The 13,665-nt window shown below is 35.3% G+C and overlaps 1 pseudogene; it reads right to left on the minus strand.

The window, feature by feature from the left end:
* Positions 1–13,665, minus strand: part of LOC129926653 (dynein axonemal heavy chain 6-like) — a 62,081-nt pseudogene that overhangs the window by 34,091 nt on the left and 14,325 nt on the right.

Raw genomic sequence — 13,665 nt, forward strand, 5'->3', positions numbered from 1 at the left:
TTAAGCTAGTCAAAAAACAATCAGTTAATATGGTATAAGCAGACATTGCATTAATAAAGGTTTCGTTTTTTAAGTTTTGGACATTCATTCAGAAATTAAGATTATCATGTACCAATCTAAACGTCTTGAGAACCAAAGCAGACAGCAGTGGGAAGGGTTCAAACTGATGACAGTTCTAAAGGCATACCACACGACCAGTTTGCTCTCTTAATGGTACTAGTTTTCAAAGGTGTCTGTATCTAAACATTTTAAAAGTACATTGTTTTTGATGTTTAGACTTACCTTCTACAAGTTTTTGCCTGTAAGTAGAAGTAAAGGCTCCATAGTAAGCTACACAAGCTGCTGCTATAAAAACATCTCCTACTACATTTTTCAACTGTACATCAAAGTTGGCAACACTTTCCTCCCAGCGAACCTATAAGAAACAAGATGTAGAAAGAGAACAAATACAATGGCCTTCTTCAGTTGCAAAATAACTATGGAAATGAGATGAACGCCTGGGCATTAGTTATGGTTTGAACAATGTAACCCAAACAGCTATTTTCCAATTTCTCAGCACAGCTGATGAATCCAAAGGAACAGCAAGTGCTGATACAGAATGCGAAAAGCGGTGGTGCAGGCTCTGCAAGCTGCCTTAAGGTTGTCTGCTCCTTATTTTTCCTCAAGATAGACTCCCAAAGCCTTTCACATATTTGGGTATAGCCGCAAGGCACCAGAGGTTTGAATTCAGTTTTCCTTCTCCTAGGTGGGTAGCCAACCAAGGCTAATGAGCCCCTTAAGCCTGAAGCTTACTGGTTTAGGCACTGGTTACACATTTTCCCCAGTTAGTGATAACAATTCTCCCATATCTAACATCCAACTGGTAGAGGCTGTTTGTCAGAGGCTATTTGAAAGCCATTGAAAGTATTTTTTAGGTAGTGGAGTGCTTATATCCATTACCACTTTTAACAACCTTGCAGAACAGAGAATAAATATTTCAAGGAGTAGAGAATAAATATTTCAAGGAGTAGAGAATACATATTTCAAGGAGCAGAGAATAAATATTTCAAGGAGCAGAGAATAAATATTTCAAGGAGCAGAGAATAAATATTTCAAGGAGCAGAGAATAAATAGTTCAAGGAGCAGAGAATAAATAGTTCAATGATAAAGATGAGAACTAAATGATTTTTTAAGTAATGTCCCATTTCTTATTTCAACATGAAATCATGAGATTGAGATGTTGTTTTGGGATTCAAAGATAGTTGAGCTATTGAAATGTATATTTTTTTTAAAGTAGAAAAAAAAAAAAAATCACACCAAAAAGTGACAAATTCATTGTAGTCTCACAGTTCTAAGACTGTGTGCCATGCATGTCTTATCTCCAATATGGAAATATGGTTTTAGTGAATGAATGCACATATTTTCAAATCATTAATTTATTCCTCTAGGTGATATTTTTGTTTGATCCTTTCAATTTATTTTTGATATTATAAAAACTATGCACAGTAGGCCAAGTCTGACTAAGAATCATATTTTAATGTTATAATAATTGGTGGGAGTGCGCTTGAACTTGGCTTGTCTTGGCTACCTAGAAGGGGGCTCGAGGTTTGACACTCAACTCGGGCAGAGTTGCGTTTACTGAGCGCCTAAAGGCAGCACGGAAAACCAATTCCTAAATACCCCCTCCCCCCCCCCCCCCCCCCCCCCCCCCCCCACTGGTCCACAAATGAGATTGGACCAAAGCGCTCTGAGCAAGCTATAAGCATGAAAGTAGCGCTATATAAAAGCAATAATAATAATATAATAATAATAATAGTTCTCATAGATTTAAAAATAACCTACTTGTTCATCAGCTAAGGCTGTTGTCAGTTTGGAAGAGCGCTTTAATCTGGCAGCAGTCACAGCCATGTTTCTTTCCAAACTTTTTTTTTCAGCCATACTCTTGTCAAAGACAGCCTGAAGATTTTTAATTTGTTTCTCCACTTCAGCCAGTTGGTCTTGTTTAGCTTTGAGGACACTTAAAACCTCATTGAGAACATCTTGAGCCTCAGCCAGTCTGACAAGGAAGAGATAATACATCTTGTAATAATAATATACCAACTATAGATATACTTCTGTAATAAAACTATATATATCCCATGTTCCACTGTCAAAGTGACATCGTTATGATTTAGTACAAAGTTTACTAATTAATGACCACTAAAGTTATATTAAAACGAGTCTAAGAAAACAAATATAATTGAATATTTTTTTTACTTATACCTAGAATGATTTAAAAAATAGCAATGCTTTGACTGCTAATTATTTAATGCTTTGACTGCTAATTATTTAATGCTATGACTTCCAATTACTTACGCTTGTTTCTTTGGCTCAACTTGTTTAGCTACAGCAGAGTAAACATCAATTGCTCGAACCCATAGGACTAAAGTTTTACAAGCCTGGACGAAGAATAGATTTATCAAACAACATTCCATCATTACTCGGTGGTCATAACAATCTTCAAAACATTAAATCACAAATATTTTCAGATAAGTAGTTAATGATTTAAGATGTACATTTACTATGAAACTTTTCCATAAACAATGTAATTACAAAATATAATGTCTACTAAAAAAAAAATAATAATGCATCTATAGACATTTTTTTTTCACACCAAATACAGAAATTGTTTTTCAGCTTAGAAGATTGCTGGTTGGCAAATAAAAAAGAAGAAAAAAAAATAAAACAAAACAACATTCAATGAAAAGTGGAGTTGTTTTGACATACTGTGGGCTTAACTTATCAGACAGATCATTTTATTAGTACAACATTTGTGGGTGAATGTTAGACTGTGTTACTCTTCAAGTCTCTGATCCAAATAAAAGAAATGATTTCACATTCACATTTTGTTGTGTTTTTTTTTAACACCAGATCTTCTGTAGAATATTAAACACATGACTAGCCTAGTTGATCTAATTTTAAACATCTATGTTAATCATCCCTCTTTGCTTATGATGCTTTCAATATAGACAGTATCATCTCTTTCTACTAGGTTTTCTCCTTGAAGTTGTAGTTGTGCTTCTATGATTTTTAAATCAGTTTTCTCCACTTCTATAATGATCTTGTTTCATTTTAAATGAGCATGTTGTAGTTTTTGGAGGCAGATATCCTCTGTGAAATCTAGATCCTCCATTTTTTTTGTCCATTGAATGCATGTGTTGCCAGCTTTTTACTTTTTCATTATTCAGTCTAATCATAATCATCAAACTCCATTAGAGTGAGGGCTTGAGAGGCTCAAATCCTCTCTTGCAAAAGCCCTGGACAGAAACCCTGCTGTCTTGCGTAGTGCATAAATGTCACCATACAGGTCGAGAATTTTGGGTTTCCCAGACCTGTCGAGACAGAAATCAGCAAATCTGGGGCAGTCAAACAGAATATGAGGCAGGGTTTCCTCTTCTTCCCCGCAGCGGGGGCACAGTGAATCAAAATTTGGCCATAGCCGGGAGAAATATGAGCCAACAGGACAGGGCCTGTCTGGCACTGTGCTATAATAGCTTGCTCAGGCCTGGACAACCTCCACCACAGGGAAGTGCAGTCAGGGCGCTGCATGTGCTCCCAGACTCCACAGGCTTTTTGGGACTCAGTCTAATGAGTTTTTTAGAAATAATTTAATAATTTAATTATTCCTCTGACAATTAAATAAGTTACCTTTGAAACTTTGGCTACAACCTCAGGTACAAAACTTGGCATGGATGTATATTTCCTGACTTTAGCCAGCTTGGCGGCTGGGACATTTTCTTTGTCATATTCATAAATTTTTTTCAAGAAGTATGTGTCTGCCAGCATGGCTTTACAACTCGCCCAGTCTGTCCTGAAAGACATTATTGCATATGCAATCAACATTTATGTGCAATGAATTACTGAAGGTCACGGTCATTAGACATTCACCAAGTATAAAACATTAATGTTTCGTTTGTTTATTCCACTTACTTGTTGCCTAAGAGAATGGCAACAGCTTCTAGAACTGTCTGAACAAGTTCTGGAGGTTTGGTAAATACTCGTATCTCAGCAATGTCATTTTTGTCTAGTGCTAACAAAGCCTGAAAGCACAGAGTCATAACAGATCAGAGTCATTCTTATTAATCTTAATCTTATATAATACAGACGTTACTTCAAAAAAGAAGATGATTACATCCTACGCGTCATGCATTCAGTCATGCATATTAACCAATGACTTAAATTCTGCCAAGTCACTGGTTTTCCTGGCTAGCTCAGGTAACCCATTCCATGCTCTAATAGCACTAGGGAAGAAGGAGTGTTTGTACAAATTTGTCCTAGCATATGGGACGAGGAATGTGCCTTTATCTTTGTGTCTTTCAGAGTATTTTATTAAATTTTGTTTTTGTATTTGAAGATTATGGTTCAGTGTTTTATGTATGATTGCTACTTTACTTTTGAGCCTTATTATAAAAACTAAAACAAATAAATTCCACTTATCTTATTCATGGTTAACCAGTAACACAGACTAAAAACGCAAAATACTTAGGTGTTATAATAAATGAAAAACTGCCATGGAATCCCGATTATTGATTTAACTATCAAAAAATTAAACAAAGAATTAAGCATAATTAAAATGTTTGTTAGGCTCATAATAGAATATGCATCCTCTGTTTGGGGCCCCTCAACTCAAGAAAACATTAAGAAACTGGAACAGACACAAAATAGAGCAGTGAGATTTATAACAAACGAATAATCACATTTGACTAGAGTAACACCTTTAGTAAAATCACTAAATTTAGAAAGCCTTCAGGATAGAAGATTCAAAAGTAAGGTATACATAAAACATTGAACCAGAATCTTCAAATACAAAAACAAAACCTAATAAAATACTCAGAAAGACACAAAGATAAAGGCACATTCCTCGTTCCATATGCTAGAACAAATTTGTACAAAAGCTCTTTTAGCGCTATTTGAGCATGGAATGGGTTGCCTGAGCTAGCCAGGAAAAGCAGTGACTTATTAGGTCATTGGTTAATACGCATGACTAAATGCATGATGCGTAGGACATAATCATCTTCTTAAAAGACTGTCAATTCAATTATTTTCTCTCAGAATGCCACAATTTAATTGAGCTGAACAACCTAGAATAACTAACACTCTGTAAGGCAGTGTGGAACAACTGGGAAGAACAGCATGCCACTGCAGAGAGCCTACAGCTAAGCTGAGTAGATGAAGAAGATGAGAAAATGTGGTAGAGCTCATGAGTTTAATAAAATTAATTTATTGTTTCCCCCAGCATTAAACTCTTCAGTGCTTTCCAGCAATCAACTCTTCTAGGGTGATAAGTTATCAATACTTCATTTGCATAGTGGTTATATACAGATCTTTTTTGAGAGTTTCATTACTTTACATATATATAGTTTTTTAAGTTTAAATTTAACTTAACATTAGGTGTTTTCTTCTTCTTCTTCTTCTAGCCAGCTTTATTGCTGCTGAGCTGTGAGCTCTTTTGCAGACTGTGCCAAGGAAAAAAAATTGTGCTGTTTTCTTCAGTTGTTCAGCACTGCCGTACAGGGTGTTGGTTATGTTGGGCTGTAGTGGAAGTAGGGTCTGCCTAAGGTGGATTAGGGAGGGGCATTCAAAGAGGATATGGTTTACGGTTTTAAAGGGGTGGGTGCAATAACATTAGGTGTTTAAAATTTGAATGAAGTGGTTAATATGAAATTTAAAATCAGCAAATTTATTTTATGTGTTTAACATTTGAAAAAAACAGCATAAAACAGACAAATCTCAGAGACTTATAGCAAGGTAAAAGTCAAATATGATTAAATCAGAGCTCTGCTATTCACGTATGGCTGCACTTTACTTCCCTCAAATATAGTGGGTCTTCAAAAGAGCTTGACCCTCTTCACTAAGGCAAAAACTTTGGCTTCAATATCAATGCAGCAAAGACAAAAGTTCTGTACCAACCTCCTCCCAATAAAATTGCCAAGAAACAAGACATTTTTAAAGATGGCCAGAAACTAGTAAACGTAAAAATGTTTGTCTATTTGGTAACTAAATGCCAACCTATATGCTGAGGTATACTTCCATGTTGCTTGCCACAGACTTTAAAAAACAAGTATGGCCAAGAAGACTATTCACTTCTACAAAATTAAAAATTGACAATACTGTAACCCTGCTATGCTTCAGATTCCAGGACCTTATGTTCCAGTCACATCAAAAAGCTGAACTCCTCCCATCTCTGATGCCTAAGAACATTACCAGGAAAAAATGTTTGACTACATATGAGATTTGAAGATCTTACAGCTGTCACATTCATCCTACAGCAAAAAGGTCAGAACTATGATGGGTTGAACATGTAGTTATTTTGCCTGAAAACTGCCTCCCCAAATGACATTTTATGTGGAGCTGTGAGCTGGAAAGTGCTCGCAAGTGATATATAGGCAACTCTCAAAGAGATCCCACAAAGAAAATGAAATTGACATTCATGACTGTGAAATGCTATTTATTATTACACCTCATGGCATGAAGTTGTGTATGGCAGTATTATGAGAATGAAGACAAGGAGATTATGGTCATCAGTAAAGAACATTCTTACAAAATTTTTTTTTATCAAAGTGGGCAACTCTCAAGATACCCAACCTTTTCATGCCATGTGTGTGGCTTGTTTTTCAAAATGAAGATAATCTTCCATAGCAGTCTTTGAGTTAAAAGAAAATGAGATCATTTTTCAATGACAGAGAAGGAACTACCACCTTGTCATGTAATGACACTTTGTGAAAGACAGAAGATAAAAAAGTAAAGTAATAATAATACATATTTCAAGGAAAACCAAGAAAATAATATACAAAACCATAATAAGACCAGCAGCAATGCATGGAAGTGAGACCTGGACACAGACTAAGACATCTGAACATTTACTTAATACTTGGGAACAAAAATTCTTAGGAAAATCTATGGTGCCATACAAGATGAAACAGGGTGGATGACACGCACTAACCATGAGATATATCAATTGTATGAAGACCCACCAATAGTGACCAAAATAAAAAGAAAAGACTACGTTGGGCAGGTCACCTTGAAAGAATGTCAGATAACAGAGAAGCGAAAATCGTATACAGGCAAAAAACAAAAGGCAGGCGACCCAAAGGCAGACCCCGAATGCGATGGATTGATGATGTGGAAGCAGATTTGCAACAATTTGGGGTTAGAGCGTGGAGACGAAAGGCCCAGGAGAGATCTGAATGGAAGGATGTGTTGAAGTAGGCCAGAGCTGTAGCGCCACTGGGATGGGATGGAATAATAATATATAAAACACTCAACCATAACTTAAAAATACAAAAGCACAACCTAATGAAATACTCCAAAAGACACAAAGATAAAGTAACAAGTAACATTTCTTATTCCATCTGGTAGGACAATTGGTACAAGTGTTTCTTCCCTATTGCTATTGCAGCAAGGAACATGTTGCCTGAATCATCCAGGACAATCAAGACTTAGGTGAGTTTAAGTCTGTTATTAACTTACATGACTAGATTAACAAATGGATATGCTTAATCTATAACTCTCTTCTGTTTAGAAAGAGTGTCTGTAATTTATAAAAAATGTTTTACTTTCTCTGCAACTTCCAGCGCAGGTAGCGCCTCGTTCAAGTCTCGCTGAGCATCATCTGCTATAGCCTGAGTTTCTTCAGCAGTTGTTTTCGCTTTGGCTTCATCGATAGCCACCTGTTTCTGAACCTGATTGATAAATTGAAAGAAACTGTTATCCATACATATTAAATATTTCATATTGATTAGAGGTTTGAAACAATCCACAGCAGCAATTTCTGAGCCTAATCAGAACAAAGTAATAGATAGATCAAAAGCAGCCTAGAATCTCATTAGTGCATTGAAATACTGATGGAGGTCTTATGTTCTTAAATGTTGACTGGTTTCTACATCAGATATTAACTTTAATAATCACTCAACTTTTAATTGTTATTATCAGTGAATTTTATTACACTGCAATTGTTCAGGGAACAATACCAGGAAAAAGAAGAAAAGGCAAAGAAAGTGAATGGAAGACAACATCAAAGAGTGGACAACCCCGTCACTGGAAGAGATTCTACTTAAGGCAAAAGACAAAGGAAAATGGTCTACAGATCATGTGTAGTGTCCCAGCAGTTGAACAGGCTAAGGGATAAGTGAAGGTGATGTTTTCATGGTCTAGAGGTGCTGACTTTTCAGGTATTTGAAACAAGAACAGTAATTTTAATAGCCCTTGAATTTCAATATAATATACAAAAAAGCAGAGATTTGTTTTCTTCTTATTTCCTACAAATCAAACAATAAATAGTCCGAACAAAGTCATAGGGCTTCAGACCTCAACTATAATTTATCTACATAATAGTGTCACCCCTTTTATATCTATTGATTGAATCAGGTACATTTGCATTTTGTTGTGTTAGGTACTATTCAGCCATTGCTTGTTCTTTTTTTTTAAAATACTAATTGCCAAAACAGCTTTTAGTTCATCAAATGTATCATTAAAAAGTACAATTAGTAAACAATGACCTATGTACAATTTTATTTTCTTAGCGACCACATTTAAAAAGGAACATCAATACTATATTACTACTAAAAATCAGTAAGTTTAAAGTACAAATTATATTTTGACATGATTGTTTCTTTAAAGTAAACTTTATTAACATTCTGACTTCTTTAGTCAAGTTTTGTAATCCTATTTCAAATATAGTAATAATATAAAGTTCATTTCTGTCTCTCTTTGAACATATATACATATATTTTTTTTTCTAAAGCTAAATAAGAATTTGACAGCAATCATCCTATACTTTCTTAATAATTACCAATACTCCCATACACCTGATGATCATTTATTAAAATTCCATCATTCAATGAAACTTGAACTCATACAACATTACTTGTCCCAACTTCAAAAATTAAATAGTTAAGATAATTGAATGATGAATGCACAAAAATAATGCATTATGTTATAAATAGAAACGTCCTATTTCCACATGTCATCTTACAACATTAGCTTTCTCTTGATCTATTTTAAGTCTTTCCATCAAGGCAGCAGTGTCAGCAGACTTCTGTTAAAGTTCAGGCTCTAAGGCAACAAGTTCTTTCTTCATATTGTCAACCAAATCACTGGTTGAAAACAGTTTGGAAAGTCCATTAGCTACTCTCTCACGAGCAGTCTTAATATTACTACAAGAAATATATGCAACAGAAGCATATTAAATAAACCAACATGAGTGTCACAGTCCAGTTTTAGAACCTCTGTGACATGAAGTGACACTCAGTCACCTATTGTAATATTCCGTGCTGAGAACACGAGAATAAGTTTAAGGGACTCAAAAATAAGGGTCAATATTAATCAGTTAGTGAAGAACTCCAGCAGAGAGTGGCTGTAATATAATTTTCTCTGTCTGTAACGTGTACTATAACCAACTTGATCTAGTGTTAACTTAAGAGATTTCTTCGGACTTATATTGTGAACATTTCGTTGATGTGATTACTTATTCTACATGGCATGAGCAGCCAGTATTTTATTGGTTTATATTTTGTGATGGCTGAAGTCACCAATATCTTTTGTGATCTATATCTTATATGTAATAAAATTCTTGTCTGCTACAAGAGCGTTTATTAATAATTCAGAACGTTTGTGCTTGGAGAGTTCAGTACGCTAGTGTACTCACGCACCTGCAAATCTAGTGCGTATGAGAAAGTACTTAATTAAAGAACATTACAGCAATATCTACAACACTCGGACACATTCGCGTCGTCACGCCTACAACCAGAACCAGGCAGCGACAATGAGTAAAGCTATTAACATTTTCTACAGCCTAATCTAATACGTTAGTATTCTTTAGTTGATCCTGATTTGTGCTTACATTATAAGATGTCTGAGTAACAAATATATTACTTTTATTATGACTAAAGATAATCCTAGCTTTAAAATATGTCTAAAAAACTAATTGATGTCTGTGGACACTTATAATGATACCATTTGAACTATCCCTTTTTAATACAACTACACTATAATAATAGTAAGGCTTTTTCTTTGAGTCCAAAGATTAATGAGGAGTACAAAATTTTACATGGCTACACAGTCCCAGCTGTGACCTGCAACTGCACTATAGAATAGTAGCACAAAAAATGACTAAATTAGGATAAGCATTAAGAATTAGCCACCAGCAATATATATCAGTGCATCCAGAACCAAGGAGATGAACCATTTAGTGACAGTCATAACTTAGATAGAAAGATCAAACTTCCGTTATATCCAGATTTAGCTTACTATATTTACAGCCATCAGCTCTACTACAACTTAGCTATTTTTAACTAACCTCTTTTGACAAATCTAATAACTTATTCTAAACCAATAATATATACTCATGTCAAAGTCAAGCAAAAGAACATTACTTTAAGGATAAAAAAATAGAGAAAGATTAAAGGGCTGAGAAGAGTCTCTCTGAAAAGGATAGATTTGTGCAATGGTCGAAAAGGATAGATTTGTGCAATGGTCGAAAAGGAAGAGCAAGATTTAGTACAATCCAAGATAAATGTTTTTTTTTTTCAATAATAACATCCAAAAATGTGAAATAAGTCTGGCTTTATTTAATAAAAAAATATTTATAAGGAAGAACTGACATTTTTATTTTGAAATATTAGAACAATAGAAGGTAGTTTCTATTCTAGGATTTAATAGGAAGTGCAATTTATGATCACTTCTTTCAAATTATATTTATTTAGAAGAAATTAGTGTACCTTGTTTTCTCTTGTACCATGGTAATGTACAGGTTGATCAGCTCAAGGTAGGAAGTGGGTGTGGTGTAGTAACGACGCTTTAGCTTGGTGAAGAATCTCTGACATTTCTGTAACACTCATATGAATTTCTACACACATTTTAGATACATTGTCCTGTAAATGAAATACTCAAACTATTACAAAATTTGTGGGACATGATAGTCAAGTGATGAAGCACTTGGCTTCAAACTGATGAGAGGGATTCAAGTTTGAAAATCAGTGAAGACTTGGAGTTTTAATTTTGAGATTTTTTGGAGGCCCCTGAGTGCACCCAACTTTAATGGGTACCTGATATATGATTTTTAGATGCCCCTGAGTGCACCTACTCTAATGGGTACCTGATATATGAATTTTGGATGCCCCTGAGTGCACCTACTCTAATGGGTACCTGATATATGATAGGTAAAGAAAAGGCAGTTGGCATTGTGCTGGCCACGTGACACCCTAGTTAACCTTTGGTTATAGAAACAGATAAGCTTTGTTTGTTTAATATGTTTCAGATGTTACTTCAAAATAGAATATCCTTATTTCCTAGCCCCCACCTCCTTCAGGTTGACAGGGGAAGCCAGTGGGCAGAGTTTGAACCCGGGACCATCAAGATGACAGTCTGGAGTAAATACTTCTTGATCAGGCAACACAAGTTTTATTCATCTGACTCCATAGATCACAAGTTCAGAAAGAGGAACCTCTATATAATATGTGTTTAGGGCAATAAAATAGCAATGTCAAACCTATGTAATCAAGTCCTTTTGATAAAACACCAATGTAAAATGAATAAGAACTTTCTTGTTGTAATGGTTCAGATGCTACACTTAATTGTAACTTGTTGACAAAATATTTTGCTTCAAAATATTCAAATTTGTTTTGCTCTAAATTAAACATTTCTTGTATGTCTATTTGTATTAAGTGTCAATATTAATATTTTTTTAAGAACAATTTTAACTATTGAGTTTTGTTTGTTTACTTAAATAGTAAACATTATTTGTTTGAAGATTAGTTTGCTTCATATTTTTTAAGTGGTAGTTTCTAGAAAAATGCAAGTCAAGTTTTTCAATTGAAGTGTTAATGATCATAGATATTTGAGAATCACATTTTCTTTCTAATGCTCAATAAAATAATAATTTAGTGTAAGACTTACTTTGATTTCATCTGAACATCCTAAAGATACGGTTTTGAAGAAAGACTGTGCCACTCCTAAAAGAGCTTCTTTCGGCCATTCAATGAACCAGTCTATGGTGCAACAGTTGACCAAAGATGGAAACATCCGGCATCTTGATCGAAAGGCAGAGCCCACCGGAGACATGCACAATACTATGTGCAGATTATTTCTGGAAAAAATACAGACCGATAAAGTGCAATTAAATTTAAAGGGCATCTTTACAGAAAATAATATTAAACAAATTTATTATGTCTGGATTAAAATATTACAGTACAGAGTCTTAAAGAATTTATTTCTCTGAAAAGTTTTCTTCATAACCATCAAAATAATTTTTGTATCTTATCAGTCTACAGATATTCCTTGTTAATCTAGTTATGCACATTAATTTTAGACCTTAACACCTTTGTAATCTCAGCTTTTGTTTTCTTTTTAAGAATGTCCAAATGAAGATCTAAGGGCTAACAGTGTTGACTCTATCACAACATGATATCTATACTCTTAATTCACTTTAATTGCTCTCAACCAATCTGCAACTAATAGTTCATTCTTGAGTGCCTTCTAATCATCTTGTCTTACTTTTTTTTTATTTTGTAAAATAATGTTTTACATGTTTCGGATGTTCCTTCAGAGTTGAAGATAGTTTACTTCCTAGTCCAAACCTCCCGCAGGATGACGGGGGATGGGAGCGGGCAGGGTTTGAACCCTCGACCGTCTATAATTCCGAACGACAGTCCAGCGCGCAAACCGCACGACCAGGCAGCCATCCTAACTTTTAACTTTTACTGTGACTGTTCATTCGTCAAATATATATTTACCTATGCATGCACAAGTTGTTAACTTGTATCACATACAAAGATTATATTTTCTTGGAAATCTTGGAAATCCAAAACAGGATTATAATTTGCAATGGCAATCAAGCCCCATGATGACCTTCTGACCACTATTAAAAACACAAGTTAAGACTGTACAGTGAGATTCTCAGGGCTCGCAAGAACTTGTCTGCAGGTAACAGTACCAGGGAAATAAAGAAGGTGGTGTAAAAAGGAAAGGATAGGGAGGACAACATTAAGGAATGGATGGGGCTGTCTACGGAAGAAACTCTAATCCTGATAGAGAGAAATGGAGAAAAACTGTCAACAGATGTTTATGGTGCCCCAACAGTTCAACAGACTGAATGACAGGGTAAGGTGAAGATGATCATATGTATGTAGTGCTACACACCAGTCAAGTGACAAGCACAATTCTCTGAACAGATGTTTATGGTGCCCCAACAGTCCGACGGACTAAATGACAGGGTATGGTGAAGGATGGCTGCCTGGTCGTGCGGTTTGTGCACTGGACTGTCGTTCGGATTCATCGACGGTCGAGGGTTCAAACCCTGCCCGCTCCCATCCCCCGTCGTCCTGCGGGAGGTTTGGACTAGGAAGTAAACTATCTTCAACTCTGAAGGAACATCCGAAACATGTAAAACATTTTAAACAAACAAACAAACAAGATGACCATATGTATGTAATGCTACACACCAGTCAAGTGACAAGCACAATTCTCTGAACATATGTTTATGGTGCCCCAACAGTCAGACAGACTGAATGACAGGGTAAGGTGAAGATGACCATATGTATGTAGTGCTACACAACAGTCAAGTGACAAGCACAATTCTCTGAACAGATGTTTATGGTGCCCCAACAGTCAGACAGACTGAATGACAGGGTAAGGTGAAGATGACCATAT

Source organism: Biomphalaria glabrata, chromosome 6 (genome assembly GCF_947242115.1).
Source record: "Biomphalaria glabrata chromosome 6, xgBioGlab47.1, whole genome shotgun sequence".
Lineage (NCBI taxonomy): Eukaryota > Metazoa > Mollusca > Gastropoda > Planorbidae > Biomphalaria > Biomphalaria glabrata.